General features: G+C 38.3%; 1 protein-coding gene across 1 annotated transcript in view; it reads left to right on the top strand.

Moving 5' to 3' along the window:
* The first annotated feature begins 997 nt into the window (after positions 1-997).
* The window catches only part of KCNMB2 (potassium calcium-activated channel subfamily M regulatory beta subunit 2), a 263,930-nt gene continuing 245,019 nt past the window's right edge, over positions 998-19,908 (top strand). The window contains exon 1 of the mRNA XM_004591284.2: positions 998-1,291. The gene's annotated coding sequence lies outside the window, so the exon portion shown is untranslated. The remainder of the gene's footprint in view (positions 1,292-19,908) is intronic.

The following is a 19,908-nucleotide window of genomic DNA, read 5'->3' as shown; positions in this document are numbered from 1 at the left end:
TGTTCCCATTGGGTTTTTGCTTGCTTGTTAATCACTGCTCGTTTTCAATTTATTAGACCAGTAGAGTAGATTTCCATGCATATGACATCTGCTGCCCTCACTAAGCCCCTCCCCTAGAATGGACCACTCAGTTTCCATAGTAACTAATACATAACTGTTGTTCCTGAGGTAGCATGAGGAGAGAGAAGCAAAGAAAAGGACTAAATCTGAGTAGTTGGTGTATAAAACAATCCTCTGTTACTGTGAGCCACCAAGAACTTTTTATCTGATTCCCTATTTGAAACAGTGCTTACAAGTTTTCAGATTAGCATGTTTAACCACATCACACCTTCCCCTCTGGCCAACGGTAGGAACTTCCACTTTTATATTTTCTGCTCATGTCTATCCGAAGATGATCAAGGCAGTATGCACACCCCTGTCATTTCCAGTGACTTCTTCCGTTTCGATGCCAGTGTACAGCGCAAGGCAGTTTCAAAGGGAACAAAGCGCTTTGTAAATCAGCATGAAATAATCACTTACTACGCTTGCTGATCCATCCATTCAATTTAATGCCTAATTGTAGGCTTTGTGCAAATATGTACCTTAAGTCATACTTTGGTAACGTTGCCAACTTTTCCTGTTTGAATGTATTTGCTAACCTAACGCTAGAGAATGCTTATTTTTGTAGCTAGGAGGAGCAGAAGTCCCTTGCTGAGAGCAAGAGAATTCTTTGGGGAATCCTGAGAGTGTTATTCTGCAGATCACTTTTCATGCAGAAGCACAAATTTGCACGAGTTCTCCCTCCTGCTCAAGAGGATTTGGAAACCTGATCCGATGGGGAGGGTGGTGTCGGGTGATGTGAAGGAAGTCTGAGCCCTTGCTCCCTTTTTAATAAGAGAATTCGAAAGCAGTGGGGAAGTGATGTTGGACCTATCACAGCATTGCTAACAGACAGCCTATTACAGTATTTAATAAAAACAGAAACAGCATGCCTATCATAGGCTAATAAATCCTACCTCCTGCACGCTTTAAAAACAGTATGAAGCAGCTTCCACGGAGCTTCGGATAACTAATTTTAAGCATGGCTGTCTAGCGTGCCTGTCACTCCTATTGTCCTTCCAAACTCTTTCAGACATTTTGAGCAGATAGTATTAAAGCTATGAGTTAACAAGGATTGTGACATTAATGGTCCACAAAGGCTGTAGGCAGGAGAGGTAACGATGATTGCCGGTGGCTATTTGAAGGACCGTACTGGATCGCTGTCATTAAAAATTAAGCGTGGCTTTTGAGGAAGATGTGACAACTACCGGAGGTAGGATTTGCATGTAAAACAAAGGAATCTGTTGCTGTTTCGTGCTGTTTGTTTGCTCTGTGCCGTGCGGGTCGTGGATTGCAGCCAGGTGCCCAGTGAAGGAGCAAGGGGAGACCGAGGGGAGTGGGAGAACATCTGCTTAGAGCAAAACACACCGCGCTACATGTTCGGTTTGATGGCAGAAATGCCTCGAGGACGAACTGGTTCCAGGCTTATAGGCTGCCGAGTGTGCATTCCACGTTGCTTTTCCAGTGGAGTAGAATGCTTAGAGGTCACAGAGAAAACAGTTTTCTTATCTCTGAAGCCAGGACTGCTACTGCTAGGGTTGAGTGAAGACTTTGGTAGGTGGGAAGCATGAAGGTCCAAGAAAAATAAAGATGAAGCTTCAGTCTTGAAACCTGTTAGACACATATTTTATTGCTGTAGTCAATGTACTGTGATAGCCAAAGCCTAATTTTAAAGCGGGGCATTGGAAGACCACAGTAGATTTCCCTGCTAAAGAACTATCTCAGTTTTAATGTGTTCTAACAGAAAAGCGGGTGCTTTCTTCCATGTTGCATATTGGAATGCTGGTCCGCATGCTTGCATGAAGGCTTGTGTTAAGAGCAAGTTTTACACTGAGAGAACGGGCTTTCTCTGTGCTCCTGCTCTCGCTTTTGAACAACTGTGAGACTGCAGATGGAAATGATGATTTGTTAGAGGTTACGTACTTGATGTTTTCCCTTTCTCCTGCTGCCCCCCGAAATGATCAGCATAAAAGTACAATCTCCTTGAAAGATGAGAGGCATAGTTGGGTTCCAGTGGATAATGAGTAGATTTGCCACAGAACTTAGACCGCTTTGTACTTTATAAGGGATCGGTTCAGCTCAGTCAGAGCAGGAAATGTCAGGACATCACAGGCTGAACATTTTAAAGCAAAAGTACATTGTTCAGAAACCAGTGTTTCCCCAACTTGATATACAGTGCAAGTTTCAGTCTTTGTCATTGCACATGACCCTCAGTGTGAAATAGCAATAATCTAGTTAGCAAAATTTCTCTATGCGATTGGATTCCCTCCCAAACCCTTCTCTGTTGTGGACTTCACAAACTCCGAGGTGATAAGATTTTGTTTTGTACTTTTGACACACTGCATGTTTCAATGCATTGATTTGGTTGCACTGAGTGGTAAAGATACATGAAATAAACATCTATTTGTTAAAGAATGCAATATTCACCAAATGCATCTAAAACTTCCATATTAATAAAGTATTAAGTAGAAATACAAACAAAAAGCAATTATTGTGTATTTGCTTTCAGCTAAATACTCAAATTAAGGCTAAGTGGGGCTTTTGATATTCCAGGAGGCAGCTGAGTGTGTACATTCCTGAGCTTCTGGGTGGATGCTACCACTCATACACAAAGTTGAAATCACTACCCCACAGTGGGTGATGACTATGCTTCAAGTTGTGTCTTTGTTTTTCCTGGCGGTGTGATGGATATTCCTGAGCCATTTGGACCCTCAGGCTGAGCTTTATGTGACCAATAGCACATATTCCTGGATTGACAGTATAGAATTCCTGATGTAACTGATGGCTATGACATAGTTTTCTACTTGTGTGTGGCCAGTAGACTCTACGACCTTGACCTTGTAAAGTCCTATTCTCTAGCCAATTGAGCTCACCAGTTTGAGTCCATTTACAGAGAGACCTCAAAACACACACAGAGAAATACAGATACATTTTACATACTATTGTCAGAAATTTGCAAATGGCTATTAAGTCCTATTGTCTTCATTAAAATTCTATTAAATTAAATGAACTTTTCACTGACTGTTGTCTTAACAATATTTTTTAATCTCATCGCATCAAGATTTTTACTATGGAGACAGTTGTCTTAAACATTGTCAGTAGGAAAACTTTGCTGTGACTATGATCATAACACTTTACTGATAAACAAATGAACTGTCACAGGTCTGGGAGGAAAAGTTCCTGTATTAAATCCTGATGCTGTTTGTTCATCTCTAAGATGTACCTCAATTATGTGAAAAATACAAGGGAGAAATTAGCGATTGCTTTTCTCTTCGTAAGATGTGGGGAATACCAGGGAAATAGTTTGGTTAAAACAATCCACTTTGAGTCACAAATTAATTCATTGCTTATTTTGGTAGATAGCAATACAAACATTTTCAGATATCCATCCATTTCAGTTTCTGCTATCTCTAGTAGTGCAAAAAAAAGAAAAAAGAGACTCCACCTAAACAGGAAGCAACTCTGGAATCCACCCTAATATAAAAAATAAGCAAAGCTTCAGTTGGTCTTATTTTCTCCATCAAAAATACAGCCACTGTATCAGTCACCAAAACACTTAGAATCCAGAGTTATACTTGTTCTGTCTCTCTCAGGCACACATGTAATCAACATCCGCTTTTATTGGAAGATATCAGAGCAGACATTTCTCAAAGCACTTAGTCTTCTCTTTGATCATCTCCTTCACTCATGAAAATATGATGAAAAAATAATGTTCCTGTCATTATATCAAATAAAAAGCAGACTTCAGTAAAGTATATGCAATAAAATCCTAAATTTGTAGGTGTGAGAAAAAAACTAGAACTAGTGGGCCAAATGTTAACAACAGTAATCTCATTTTGATGTGATTGGTTCATTTTCATCCCTTTACCTATTCATAAGATGCTACCTCTTTTTCAAAGAGCATATATTTATTAATACTCACAAGAAGACTTGCATAAATGTTTATCTGCGAGCCCTTTCCAACCAGGCCGTTTTTGTTTATCATCCTCTCCCTTCCCATAATGTACTTCTATCTTCATTGTAATTTCCAAAGTCCTTTGTCCTGAAGAAGTGCCATTCTCCTTCATCACATTCCTTATCTTTTTCTCTGTCTAGATGAATCGTGAAAAACTTTGTTACCCCTTTTTAGGGGCTGACTCCTCCATCTTAACTGTTTGTTGAAAAGGAGATTCTCTGTGTATTTGTAAGATATTTTTGCATTGCATAATAGCAAATTTTTTAGTCTTTGCTGGTTCTGCATTATCTACTAAATCTTTACACACTGGAATGTTCCAAGAGTGAACTCTCCTTATTTATATTAAAGCCTCTACCGAGTCCATTCCAGTATGCAGAACTTACACAGATCCTTTTTCATGTTCTGTATTTATATTCATCTGTTTGAAAGGCAGTGACACCGGCAAAGAGAAAGACAGTGAGAAATCATTCTTTTGCTTTATTCACTCCCCAAATGTGTACAAAACCAGAGCTAATCCATGTTAGGGCTAGAAACATCATCTAGGTCTCTCTCATGGATAACAGGGGCCTGAACACTTGAGCCATCATGTGCTGCTGCCCAGGATGCATTAGCAAAAAGTTAAAACCCCAGAAATGTATTTGGTAGGACTTGAATGACTGCTTAGATATGCAATACATCTCAAAAGGTGGCTAAACTCACTGAGCTACTATGCCCACCCCAAAAAAATCACAAATTCTAATCCCTAACTTAGACTTTAACTTCTATACTGACATATCTAATTACTTATTCACGTTTGCACTTCAATGACTTATGACACCCCAAACGTAATATGTTCAAAATCAAATCTCTAATTTTCTGCATAAAATGCCCTCACATCTTCCTCGTGTATGCAAAATGTCTTTACAATGTCAAGCTTTATCTAAAATTCAGTTATTTATTATTGTCTAGGCCAATTATCACTCACCCTCAAATGCTTGCATTGTTTCTATGACTGCTCTCTTGTTTCTACCTTCCTTTGCTCTCATACACACAGCCACTCTGTGTCCAACTCCAGTGGTCATTTCAAAATTGAAGTTAAACTATTCCTTCTGTTCAAAAACCCCCCATTGTCTTCCCATCTGACTGCAGCTAAAATCACAGCTGAACATTGCCCCCCTAGGACCTGGAGTTATCTACTTCGTCCCTGGCTTCTCCTGCTACCTCTCTACTTTCCCAATCCTCTTTTACTCTACTGGGTATTTCATGGACTCATTACTCTCAAATCTCAGGGTTTTAAATTGGCTGTGCCTACTCCCCAGAAAATTCTACCTCTGGCTAGTCACTTGGTTTAACGCTTTGCTTTTTTTCAGGTGTCTCCTAAAAGCCTTTGTTATAGAAGAATTTTCACAAAACCATTCTTCAAATCACTCCACACCACCAATCCAGCCCCCAAGCCCCACACATTTCTTTTTTCCCTGACCAACGCTTTGTTATTCTTAATTGCATGCCATGTTATCCCCAGTGTATCACATGCCGAGTGTTAACTGTCTATCTCCCTTATGGGAGAACATTATAGATGCTACAAAAGCAAGCAATTTTGCTTTGTTCCCTAAAAATGTCTGCAGCACCTGGAGTAGCACCTATAATGCTACAGATACTCAAAAAGCAATTATTAAATGAAGCAACTAATTCCTCAAAATAGGAATTTAATGTTTTTTCCCAAATCCATAATCAGAGTAGATTCCAAGCATAAAATTGTCAACCTAAAAGTTAGGAGTCAGTGTTGCTTTTTTCCAAATAGAAAAACACTGAATATCTTTAAGAAAATCAAGAGTATTTATTAAGAAAAATTGTTTCTCTTCATTATACGGAAGGAGAAAGATCACAACACTGTTTCCAATCTGTGTCAAAGCAAATAAAAATTCAACTTGCTTAAGTTTGATCTTATCCAAAAAGATGACTTCTATTTCGAAAAGGATATCTTTATAGATCTTCTATACAAAGAACATTGGGGAAAAGGCATGCATTATATCTGCTCTGCCTGGTTATGACAGAAGGGATAGTAAAGCCGAGTTGAATGATGTTTTCTCAAGAATTATGCACAGGGTAGAATTATGCACAAGCCCCAAAAGCCTGTATGGCAATAGGAGTGAGGCAATACTGATCAATAACCTCACTGCCTTAGAGGTAGACTTTATACTTCCAATTAAGCAGACACAAAAATAAGGTGGAGAAAATTTGATTGACATGTTCAAGGTCAAAGCGCTAGAAAGTCTTCAAAATTTACTTTCCCTAATAAATAGGATGTCAGAGTCTCAATACCTAAAGGCTGCCAGTGATCTGGGAAGTATTTAACAGGATAATCTGAGGAAGAGATTTTTTTTCTTTCTGCTAGAATAACACTTCAGCTCAACATTCAGCATTCTCCTTTCTTCAACATAAAGTTTCTGCTCAAACTCCTATGGAACAATTCTGATTAATAAAAACCTACAGGTTCAAAAACCTCAGCCTTCAGACATTCATGATAAGGGGGCACAGAGCTACCAGCTTCACAACCACGAATACCTTGGTGTGAATCCCAGTCCTGCCTGCTTTCCTAGCTGAGCCACCCTGAGCTCAGTGGAAATGTAGATAATAAAAGTACATCACTCAGGGGGCTATAAATATTGGCTAAGTCTGTGCCTAGCTGTAGCACCATTTTAGATACAAATTAAGTGCATAACACATATCCCCTATTTGTATTTACCGTTATCTAAGACTCAACAGAATGTTAATTTTTATATCATGACACTGAAAGATGTGGCTGAAAGATTTTCTTTAGTTTCCAGTTTTTGCCATTATGTGCCTCCAATTTCATTTAATAGATACCATTTTAAAGTCATTAGCATCAACGTAACAAACAGTTTTACAGCATTTGATCAAACCAAAAACGCATTTTCCTGAAATGTATGACATTTGCACATTTGGTACTGAATATTAAATGAAAAAGCAATTCCAGGAAAAAAAAATGCCTGCCTCTCTCAGATACCAAACCCATTTTTATAGACGCAGATCCCCAAGATAAAATTTCAGTCCGTGTCATTCCTTGATATTGTCAGATCCCATCTTTAAGTTTCCACCTTTTTAACCTGTCAGTAGCTACACAGGTTATACTGCTCAGAAACTGGTCAAAAGAATGGACAATCATAAAACATGACTGCAGTGTACAATATGCATGAAATTGGCAATTAGCCTCATCAAGTCTTCTTACTTATCACTTATAATTTCTGCATTCAAAGGGTATTTCATGTAATTGTTCCATAAATAGATCGGCTCCTATAGTTTCACAAATAGGAAACTCAAAAAACTAATTACTACCTAGGTTCAATTATGAATTTAATTCTGCACCCAGGAGCTGTTAAGATTTCAGATTCGTAAAGCTTGGATTGTGCTGCTTTTGTTGATTTATTATTTAATACATTATCAGTCCTTACATCAACTTCTATAAGTGCGAGTGAGCCCAACAGAAGTATTTATCTCCAGAAGTGCAAATATGCACTGTCACTAGAATAACACTGATTTTAAGACTAGATTTTAGTTTTGATGTTTGTAAAACGTTGGTCCTTTTGGTTCCAAGGGTACCCTGTGCATAATTCTTCAATGGCTTTATTACAATGCTGTGATGGTTTATTCACTTATCTGCATGCCCCTGACCCCCCATTAAATTGTAGCCCCTCAGAGGTTAAGGACAGAAATCTTGTCATCATAGAATTTCCAGAGCCTGGCAGAATTACTGGCAGTACTTAATGTTCTATAAGTGTTTCATGAATGAATCACTGATATCTGTACTAGATTTCGGCATCCAGTTTGACTAAAGGAGAGTAAATAACCAGTTGAGAAAATAGTTCATACATCCCAGACCCAGAGTGCTAAGAGGAGCAGTTTTACACGAAAAAAGCCCTGAACCCATTATGTGCTTACTAAGCTAGCATTCACCTGTCCTCTCACCTCTCTCTATTCTTAGGGTCAGATCAGATGCCCTTTTTACCTGCTTTCTGCTCCCTTCCTCTCTGCTGTCTGCCCACAAACCCTACCCTATCTTTCTAAAGTGCATGGTGAGACCTTCCATCGAAGGTGACTTTGAGGCTGACACCTCAAACAGCAAACACCCAAATCCCCTCCTCATCAAAGTCAGGGTGACAGATGAGCCTGGGTGAGAATTTCAGCTAGGGGGAGGGGAGAGGAAAAAAAAAACACTCTCAAAATGTCAAGTTTGAGACTTCTTAGGAAAGAAGAAATAGATGCCCGTAACGCTGGGGAGGAAAGCTTTGGCATACAGTTGCCAGCATTTGTACGAAAGAGGGAAAATATCAGATGAACCACGCAGGCAGATTCTCTGTCACCATGGTGTTTTCCTGAGTGTAGAACTTAAACCACAACCAGCAGCTTTCAGTTTTTAACACACCTACTCAATGAGTAGTAAAAGTAATCAGGTAGGATTGGGCATTTAGTCTCGCTGTTCCAATGCCAGTTAAGCTGCCTCTGTGTCAGTATATCTGGGTTCTGTGCTCAGCTCCAGTTTCCGATGTCAGCTTCCTGCCAGCTCAGCTCCTGGGAGGATGCAGCTATGTGCCTGCAACACCATGAGAGACCTGGATTGAACCGCAGACTCTGCCCAGTCTTGTCCATTGCAGACATTTGGAAGCAAACCAGCGAATGGAAAAGAAGAAAAAAGTGACGGAGGGGGATAGAAATCAGGTGGGAGAGGGAGAAGGAGACAGGAGAGAGAAGTAACTTGGCAAGTAATGAAATATATAATTGAATTTTAAAGTCTAATTTTTAGCTAGGATAATTATGTTACATATTTATTGAGAACAGATATTATGTTTTCACAACTCTCAAGTGGATAGTTACATGAAATATGTATGATGACTTTTAAATAACTTTATGATTAATATACACTCTCCTTTTCACCCTATCCCTGAGGTAAATATGTATTAGTAAAATTAGGAAAATGTCTTATCTTAATTAATGTGTGGCTGACTTGAAGATGTAGCTTTCTATGAAGTACACCGATCTTGATTCCATTGAGTCTCCTCCTTTGCCCACTGTGGTATAGACAAGACCTGTATACCATGAGAATGAAAAAGGCATTTATGGGTGCCGATGCTACCATAGGTCTTATGACTCACAGACATTTCTGTCATCTGAATGATTTCCAAAACCATTCCACACAGCATTCCGCAAAGGAGAATCCATTTTGGACATTTCTCAGAAGAAAACCCTTCCTCTACCCTGAGTGTCTGGGATTCCACTGGGCTTTGTGACATCGTTTGAGACCTTATAAATAATGAATTTGATTTGGTCAGACTTTTAAGGACTTTCTGTCATTAAATTTTTCCCTAGAAAACTAGTAACGGTCAAGCGCCTGACTGTCTAACTCTTAGTCACAGAGGTGAAATATCTTTCACAGTGAAAGGCTGAGGAAGTTAAAAATAGCCAGCAATTCTAATGTAAATCTGGAATCTAACTGGATATCAGATGTAGAGAACCATCCTGGACATACTGCAGAAGGTATCCAATGAGAAGGAGACAGAAGCAATTCATCAATTTTGCTCATAATTCCTGAATGCCTTGAGTTTACTTTTGCACCTGAACATTTCAGACCATGTAGAGAGAGTGTAGTTCCATCCAGCTGAACTAAAACTAGCATGGAGGGATTGTACTTCTGTAGTAATTTCAGAATGATTGATAAAAGGCAAAATATTTTTTTTTTATCTGAAGAGAAACCAGAGTATTGGAATGATTGGTTATCTTTGAAATTTGTTATTTTCATTTCTTTCCAAATGAAGAAATTCAAAAATGAAGGGAAAAAAACATGATATTCAGAAGAATGTCCGATTATGTCAGGATTAGTTCACTTCCTTTTGCTCTCTCAGGATGATCAGCGACTGCTTTAACTTTGCTTCTTAGTGGTTTTATTTGATCCTGTGTGTACTTGGACCCAGATATGTGACACTCTGTGTAAATAACTCAAGATGACTGTTGGTTTTAAGAAAGTAAAAATGGAACAGTTTTAGATCCATTTCTCTTTTGGAGGAAATCAAAAGAATAGTTGGAAAAAATAAAATTTTCATTTAACATATGAGGAAGATATAAGCAATATATTATCAATTTTGAGAAAATCTTTTTCTATGTGGAAAAAACAGCAATTGCTCTTAAAGAGAGGAAAACCCACTAGGAAATATTTAGTATAACCTGTTTCTTAACTTTCTAGCTCTATTTCCAATTGACAAGTGGATTTAGTAAGGACAAAAACCAGAATAGTAGAAAGATAGAATTGCTGCGATTTGTATACTATATGAATAGTAGTCTTGACTACATTACTTATTTCCAATGTGTGCTGCTGTTTAGTGTGATTGGTGGAGAAAGATTCTTTGCTTTGGCTTATAAATATGTTCAAATGCCCACATTAACTTTCTTAACCCATCCTCCATTCTCCTGTCCTTTAATTTATAATGCTTTTTTCCAGGTCTGCCTGCATTCCTTCATTTATTCAATTATCCAACAAATATTCCTTGAGCATCCAACTATGTAGTAACTACAATGGATATTCAGGTTACAATATTAAGCCAAGTCATAAAAAATGACCCAACACACACACACACACACACATACACACACACACACACACACTCATGAATGTTATAGCCCTGGATTAAAAAATATAATTCAATTGCTAACACAATTAAATGAATACAGATTAGAACTATAATAAGTGCTAAGAGTTTTTTAATTGAAACGTGGTCAATGAGGTCAAGAAAAGAATTTTTGAGGAAACGCTAACAAAGATACTAAATGAAAAGGAAAAAAAAAGCAAATGTGAAAGAAGCAGGCGTGGGAGGTTTTCTAGGCAAGGAACAGCATGTGCACAGGCTAACACAAGGCACAGCCCTTTGCTTTACATTTATCAAGTGTGTATCTTCACTTGTGTGCATGCATGCATGTGTAAGTTTGTGTGCTACTCTCATGAGAACTAATAAAGCAAAATATTAATCAGTGAGATCACAAAACCTGTTAGAGAGCAAAGGTGGAGACTGTGCCTTGAAAGATGGTCAATGTTGTTGGAAGATGAGGACCAAGCTGTGTGCATTTGGTGAAAAAGCTAGGTAGAGAGAAAACAACCAGATCTTAAAGTTTACCTTAATTGTTCATTATTTTAAAAGCAAAGAAAAAAATATCCAGTATTAAGCTGAAAAAGTAACTTATGCTTAGTTAGAATATTTGACTGTAGCATAGTGATCAAAACGAAGCAACGCAAAAACATCTATTGCGAATACAATTGAAAGGCTGTTGCAGTGACCCCAGAGATGGTAGCTTGGCTCAGACAACAATGAGATAGCAGAAGCTAGCTGAGACGTGTTTAGGAAATCACATCATAAAGTTGGTGATACACAAATCTGACAGCATATGGGTAAGGAAAGAGTAGGTGTCAAAGATAACTCTAGATTTTCAGCTTGGATAACTGAGTAGATGATGAGATTATAATACATTCCAATGACTAGGATCCCTTTTCATCAAAACATTTTTAAATTGCCACTATACTCAGTTTATGCTCACTGCTTCCACATTATATATATGTGTATATGTATATAAGTTTGCATATACATATAAGTATACATGTATATAGTGTACATATACATATGTGGATGTGTATACAAACATACATGTGTGTATACATGCAAGTATGGATGCACACTTATATAAGCATATATGTATACACACACATATGTGTATATACATTTTATATATATATACACATATATACTTTTTTCCCCTTAAAATATGTTCTTCCCATGACTTTAATTAGGTTTTACCCATTAGCCGCCCAGGCTTCCTGCAACCTAATGGTTCCTTTCTATTTTTTCTTCTTTGCTGGATTCTTGACAAAACTGAATTCCTCTCACAACCTAACAAATCTTCCCTGCTTATGTTTCTGTTTATCCATCTTATTGCCAAACTCCCAGATTTAAAAGTCAACAACTGTCTTTGAATCCTCTTCCACCAATAAACTTAACTGGACTCAGTTCTATTGATTCTTCTTTCAAAACATCTATTGTAGCTGTACATTTCTTCCTCTTGATAAAAAACAAAGCCCCCTTTAATCTCACACCTTGATTACCAAAATAGTTTGCTAGCTACCCTTCTCACCTTTAGTCAAATATCTTTCAGAACAGTCCTTGAATAGCATTCACAAGAGTCACATGGGAAAGTTTTTAAAAATACCAATTTCTGTAGCTATATTTAAGCACAATATTTTGAGAAAGATCTGAAAATTTACCAGACATCATTTGTGGATCCATCACACACAAATGTTGAAAAAAGCAGTTCTGATATTTTCCTGCCTGTTTTTTTCTGCATTGACCTTCCAAGTGAATATTTCCAAAGCACAACCTTGATCATGGAAATTCCCTGATCACAGTCCTTTGCCCTTACTTCACAATCTAAAGTCTCCCAGGTCTTGATGGCAAGAGATCCGATTTCTGCAAGATACATTTCAAGCCTAATTTGTGCTCCCTTTGTCTCACCCTGTTAAAACTGAAGTATACTACTCTGCGTGCCTGAAACATGCCTGCCATTCTCATATACATCTGAATCTTGGTTTGATGTGTTTCATACAGCTGGGAAATGTTTCCTTTCCCTCTGCTACCAACCCTCTGACGGTGCTTCCTGCATGAAGCATTTCTTCATCCAGTTCTCTTTTCTCATCCCTATTTCTTGCCCTCTTGCTAATCATTACACTCCTTCAGTAGAGTATGTGTATTGCTGCTTGCTTATTACACAGTTATATATACATACTTTTTATTATTCTATTTACAAATCAGAAACACTAATTAAATTTTACACCAAGGACATCTTGTTGGACTAGAAAGAAAACTGACCTGAATTTAAAATCCATGCATGTGGGTTCCTGAGAAAATTACTTAGCTTTTGTGGTTAAGTGGAATAATAATATTTACCCTATGTAATTTAGGTCAATATGAGTTGAGAAATCCTGGAAGAAGAGTAGTCACATGAGATGGCCAAATAGTTTCACCTGCAAAATGGCATTTTTCTTGAGACCTAGTGAGTTTCTTTATGGTAGTATATTTTCGTTAACATTCTCATGTCCCATGCTACATGTTTCCTATCCACTTCACACATCAGCCCCTTTGTCTTCTGAATATATGTACATGGATATAATGATGCTGTCATTATTCTCTTGATACGATGGAAGAATTGGAATCCTAGTTTAGGAGAACTGCACCAAAACCAAAGAGGCAAAGTATGATTCTCCCTCAGCGCTTACCCTTGGCGGTTCCTTTTTCAAAGCAGGTGAGCAAACAGCAATTTCAACAATAAGCTAAAGCAAGCTCTTTTCTAATGAGAGTTCTGTTAAATAAAGGTCAGCAGGAAAAGTAACAACATTCATTGTCTCTTGTTTATAGTCCATCTGGGCATCAAACAAACTCGCTCAAATTTCTCTCCTGGGTATTTGCCTTAACCTAGCATTTGCCTAAGTCACTTTTAACTCCGTGGCTGGTATTCTTTGCCATTAATCAGAAGAACACTTAGATATTCTAACACAAAATTTTAAAAAGTAGTCATATTTTGTTTACTTGGCTATCTTTTTCTTCTCGGAACTGTTAAGGAAACTTAAAAAAAATCACTGGACAACTAGTTAATGCTAAGAAAAGAACTTGAGCAAGTCAGTATGATGTTGAATGTAATGGTATGGGAAGGAGTTGATGTTTCAGTATGCCTACCTTATCAGCCCAAGGAAAGATTGTCTACTGTCTGTCAAGAGATTATGTTCAAGGAGATCCTCAAGGATTCCAAATTATTCAGGAGGTATATTAGGTTCCCAAGTATTAGAGTGAGACAAATGCCACTAGAAAGGTGCATAGCTTTGCATATTTCTGCTGTTGTAGCACCTATGTGACACTGTGTAGAAGTAACCTCAGTTTCGTCCTCTGTAAAACAGGATCAGAACACCGGCCACCCAGACGGTTTTGTAAGATGCAGAAATGATGCGTACAAGGTCAGATACGTGGTACAGCCGATAGTGTCTTCTCAATAAATGACACCTGTTGTTGTTACTAAGGTAGGAGTAGGCATTGTGTCGAATGTTAGAGTTAGAAAAGAAAAAGATTTGGGCATTGTGATTTTTGGCTTTATGACTCAAATGAAAAACTGGGTGATACTTTCCAGAAAGAGGTTGAACAACCTAGTCAAAGTGAACAGGTATTAAAAGATTGAACAAGTCAGGAGAACACAAATCATTCTTCAAAATAAATTAATGAACAGGGTCAGTGAGGATATAAGAATTGAATAGATGTTCTTTCTTTCAAAATCTGGCTAAAAAGGACCCTGTGATGCTTGATCCACAAGCCTCTTACCTTATTTTGCAGGTAGCACATTGAATTCATGCTAAATCCATCTTCTATTATTCTGTCAACTCTGTGTGGTAGATACCATCATCCTCACACAGGGACAGAAAACTCAAGTTAAAAGAGGCTGAGTCCCAAGTGCTGCAGCAAATAGTGACAGAGCCTCTCTTTTCACCCAGTTGTAATTCTGACATGCAGACCACACAGTGAGCCCTCACTGCTGCCTCTGGAGCCTATTTTACCAAGATGTGCACATCCTCAGGGAGGATCTGGGTACACAAACCATGGAGAACCAGTTCTTCAATCTGATATGTCAGCAATATTAGACAGCATTTTATACTTGATGGGTACACCATCACACACCATCAGCATAGCTTGTGAGTTCTTAGAGCAAGGATTTTATCTCATCTAATGCTAACAACAGTCCTAAAATCTGTGTTTTAAACTTGAGTAATTAGAGGCTGAGAAGGAGTGATCAGTTTCCCCAAGCTGATCAGGCCAACTGTGGATTTCAGCTGAAACCAGCTTGACTCCCAGACTTTCTAACACTGCACTTGACACCTGCTGGCCGTGTGGCGTATTTCTTGCCTACTTGTCAGTTTGCATATGCCCCAGGTGTTCAGGTCAGGGATGTGAGGTACCAAAGAGGCTGTAGAAACGGCTCTGGGACATAGAGGGAAACACGTGACTCATACACAGGGGCTTGGGCAGCTGACCCAGGCTGCTTGCTTTCCTGTAGATTAAAATCTATTTTTGCTCTATCCATATATGCTAAGCAAGTATCAGGTACATGTGCTGGTCCTTATCGAGATACTCCCCTTGGTTGAATGACTCAGTTCTAAATGGCAACTAAAAAGAAGAAATAGCAATCCCACCACAAACTTCCACACTGAGAAGCCGTCGAGGAGAAAGGAGACAAATAACCATTTTTTAAAACAAAATGTCCTTAGCTTATTACCAAATGTTTAGTCTGTTTTTAAGTCTTGGCTTTTCAATAATGAAACAAACAACAACAAAAAAGGATTCTGTTTTTCTGCCACTCATCTCTAAGACAATTGAGGTTGGCAATTCATTTCAGATAAAATACTAATTTTGCCCCTGTTTTTTTTCACTCTTTCCCAGAAACTCATATATTTCAAAGGCACTATAATCTTAATTTTGTCCCTATTTCATTTGGCTGAAATCAGCCTTAATCTGATAACTGTGATGCATAGTCTGCCTTTCCATAAAATCACCTGTTCTAGATGAGGATTTTAGATCAAAGTTCTTTCCAATTTTATAAGCTATTTTAGTTCAAACAGATGTAATATTTATCCTTACTTTTGCTTTTCCTTAAATTATAGAAATCCATTTCATTACCCTAAAGTTATTATAATTGGTACTCAAAAGCAGTGACTTAATAAGTTACACATTTTAAGCCCCAGCAGGCTGGTAGATTTGCAAATAAATACCAGTCATTTCTGACAGCAACCCTAATGGTGTTTAGCTTTGTATTTCTCTAAGCAGTGCAGAGCTTGTTTTGATATATGTTTGAAACAAATAAGAACACATGAGGTTTTCTTAGTAGTATTCTTCTATCAGGGTAAGCAAGAAGAACTGGGCTATGCCCTGCTACCTTGGCTAGATTTTTCATCATTGCTTGTCAACAATCATCCTTTGAAATGATAGTGTATTAATTCAAATTTGCAAAAATAATCTAATAAAATATCAAAGTGAAATTTGGCTTGAATTTCTAAATTGCTCTTCACCTGAAATCAGTTAATACACAAAAATCCAACAACAATACTTGCTGGCGAGGATGTGGGGAAAAGGGAACCATTCTCCACTGCTGGTGGGGCTGCAGGTTGGTACAGCTTCTATGGAAATCAGTATGGAGAACACTCAAACAACTGAAAATCTGCATATCATACAATCCAGCAACAGCGCTCCTAGGGATATATCCAAAACACCTGCTACACGAGAAACCTACATGCACCCCAATGTTCATAGCAGCACAATCAATAAAACAATCAGCAAAAACTTGGAAGCAACCGAAATGCCCATCAACAGAAGACTGGATAAGAAAGCTATGGTTTATTTACTCCATGGAATACTACTCAGCTATTAAAAAAACAAAATGCAGTTCTTTGTGGCCAAATGGGCCCAACTGGAAACCATCATGCTAAGGGAAACGAGTCAATCCCAAAAGATCAGATACCACATGTTTGCTTTAATTTAAGTTGAAATGCTGTCAATCTGAAAAATGGTACCTGTAAAATGTAGTATTATTTCAACCTCTAACAACCTGTAACTCATGCAACAACATATTGTGATGTAATCAATGAACCAACAATCATTGTGAGGCAGACTGCTAATGAACTTCATCAAAGAACTGTAAAACCTAATGCAATTTTAAGACCCTATGCTACTCGGTAATGGGGAGGGAGAGCAGAGAGATCTTCCATCTCCCAGATGTAAGCATAACCTATCAAGAACATAACAGGTAACTTATAGACAACAGATTCGAATCAGCATTACAAAATAGTAAAATCAGGAAGATATGGGGGGGGGGGTTGTTAAAAGCAACCCTGACAACCTCTTAACAGGGGGTCATATGCACAGAGCAGGGGGGATTCCAGAGTGGAGCAGGAGGACAAGAGGAGAGTTGTATTCCAACCCTGGAGACTTCCAGATCCTCACCAAGGACTACCAGTATGGGCACCAAGGACTACCAGTATGGGCACCAAGGACTACCAGTATGGGCACCAAGAACTACATCCCAACCGCCAAGGAAACCACGGGGAATTGGAAGGCCTCCGGAGGCTAAGTACTCTGAGGTCATCCGCCCCCACTTGAATCTCCCACATGGGATAGAAGAAGTCCAAATCCCTCCTCGCAGAGCCCAATGTCACCAGAACAACAGCCAGGAGCCCTGAGCGGTCTACAGAAACAGAAGAACAATAAACTCCCTCCGAGACCAGGGAGAGGAGCTCTCTCTGGTCCTTGCTTAGTTCCAGTACTGGATCCCCACCCTCTCTTGCAATGACCATCAGGGTCAAAACAAAACAAAACAAACAAACAACAAAAAAAATTAGAGTAGACAGAAAACAACTAGGAAAGCTTAGAACTAGACAGAAATGATCAGTGGGGACTCATACTTACCTGACTAGGTAGAACACGAAAATAAACTACTCCTAACTAGGGTATGGAGGATTTCCCTGCACCCCACCCCCACAGTGCTCTATGCCTCAATGGGTGTCACATGCCTTGCTAAAGGTATAAGCCAGTTTATACTATCCTAAAATCTACCAAGTTCAGTAAAAATTATGCTTCAACACAATAAACTGCTAAATACTAAAATGAAAATAGACATGAGATAGCTGAATGGTATCCTATAGCCAATTTAACGTAGATAGAAGCCAGTTGTACACAAACTATATTTGAAATGTTGATGAAGTAGTCTCAGGAGATGGTTAAGAACTCGCATTGTCTAACATATCAGTCACTCAATACAATGTTAATTAACCCCATAATGTTGGAAACTATTGTTGATGTTATGCTATGGCATTTAAATGGTTGGAATGATATTCTGCCAGCTATGTCTTCAGACCAGAGTTGGTCTCCCCAAGCAACTGTTGAATTGAGCTGGACAATAAGATACTGGACTCTATGCATGGCACATGTTTGCATTGAAAGAAATAAGACAAGATTTGAACTGTAATACTGAAATAAGGTGGAGCAATCCACCTTGGGGGAGGGCACGGGGAGGGGATGGGGGATCCTCAGAGCCTAGGAAACATTGTTACAAAATGAAATGCAATTAAAAAAATGTAAAAAAAAGTTTTGTGACATGTTTGTGTGAATTTTGAAAAGTAAATATTTCCTTCTTATTATTCTACTTGAGTGCCATCTGGCACCATGCTAGAGTGGAAGACATCCTCATTTGAGGCTGGTATTGCTCTGGATGTGTTTACACAATTTGTTGAAAAAGTGTTGAAAGATGAAACAGATACCTGCTAACACAGGCTTTCAGGAATGGCTGCTGAATGCAACCAGGTAATGGGAAGCCACGGGATGCAATAAATGATGGGGAATGAGGAACAGAACCCACCTGGGGCTAAAGTCAGGATTGTTATCCAGCCTTAAGCATCCTCATCTCAGCTTAAAGACTCCTGTGATTCTAGGGAATCATCAAATTGATTTTCCTAAAAATAAAAATGGGACAATGAAAGTAAGAGAGAAAAGGTGAGACCAACTTAGAAAAATCATGAAAAACAATAACCTGAACCAGATCGTTTTAACAAAATCTACAAAAATTAATGAGAGCTAACATTTATTTACTTATTTGTTAGACAGCCACCTGAAGTGATTACCTCACCTCATCTTGGTGACAAAGATTTTTTTTCCTGTCATTTTTCACATGAAGAGCTGAGGTACACAGAGGCTCTACAAGTTGTCCAACGTTATGCAGTCAACAGGTGATCCAATCCTCCTTTAGAAACTGGACTCCTATATCCTTCATCTCAAATAGAAAAACACCCAAAGGACTGGTTTTGGAAAGTAACATCTAGAACATTTAGCTGTGGATAAATTTAAATTAATCTCTAAGAATTCACACCTAGAATTTTATTAGAGACATTTTTTGAAGCTATAATTGATACCAAAGCACCGTGCTTATTTGTCATTTGTTGTGATAGAACAGAACTTAGAATTATAGCAGCACTGAGAGCGTTCATAAACATTTATAAAGAAAAAACATTTTTTCTTCTTAACCATATTCACCAGAAAATAAAAAATATCAAAACTCTACTTTTCTGTTTTTCTGATGACCACAAAATTCAGCTGCAAATCCATTTTGACAATTATCGTGCTGCTTTTAGCCAAAAGTACCCAAGCTTCCAATTCTCCTTTAAAATGAAGAACTAAAATGTGTATTATGTCCATGAAATAAGTATATTTCACATTCAGAGTTGGTATCCTAGTGACATACCAAGGTTGTCAAAAAAAATTGAAAGGCATTTTCCTTACTCTGAAGTTGCTTGCAAATTAATATTGATTACTACTCAAAAGAAAGTACTGCCTGAGTTCCCAACAAAATATAAGAGCTTAGTAAAGGCCATGGATCCCTGCTCCCTAGAAGTGACTTTATCACAGCAGGAGCTGTCTAGAGAATTGGACAATGCTGTCAAAATATCTGTTCTTCTGTGATTAGCTGATGGTAACCTATGACCAAGTCGGTGGCTGTTATCATTTCAGCTGGAATTTCTTAGGGAAGATACCATTAGAATGAATAAATAGATGACATAAAGTGTGCGCTGATGGATGGGAGAAACTCAACTGTTAAAAGGGTGGCTTCACACCCTGGAACTCGCCACTCAGCTTGATTCTGCAATTGGGCAAGTCTCAAGAGCCAGGAAAGCCAAAGGAAAAATAAAAACATAAACTTTTACTCTTTCTACAACAAAACAGTTCTTCACTGTCAACAAAACTTCCCCAAAGAATCTTCCT

Source organism: Ochotona princeps, chromosome 3 (genome assembly GCF_030435755.1).
Source record: "Ochotona princeps isolate mOchPri1 chromosome 3, mOchPri1.hap1, whole genome shotgun sequence".
NCBI classification, from domain to species: domain Eukaryota; kingdom Metazoa; phylum Chordata; class Mammalia; order Lagomorpha; family Ochotonidae; genus Ochotona; species Ochotona princeps.
The sequence above is the reverse complement of the archived record's forward strand: the minus strand, read 5'-3'. Positions and strand labels throughout refer to the sequence as shown.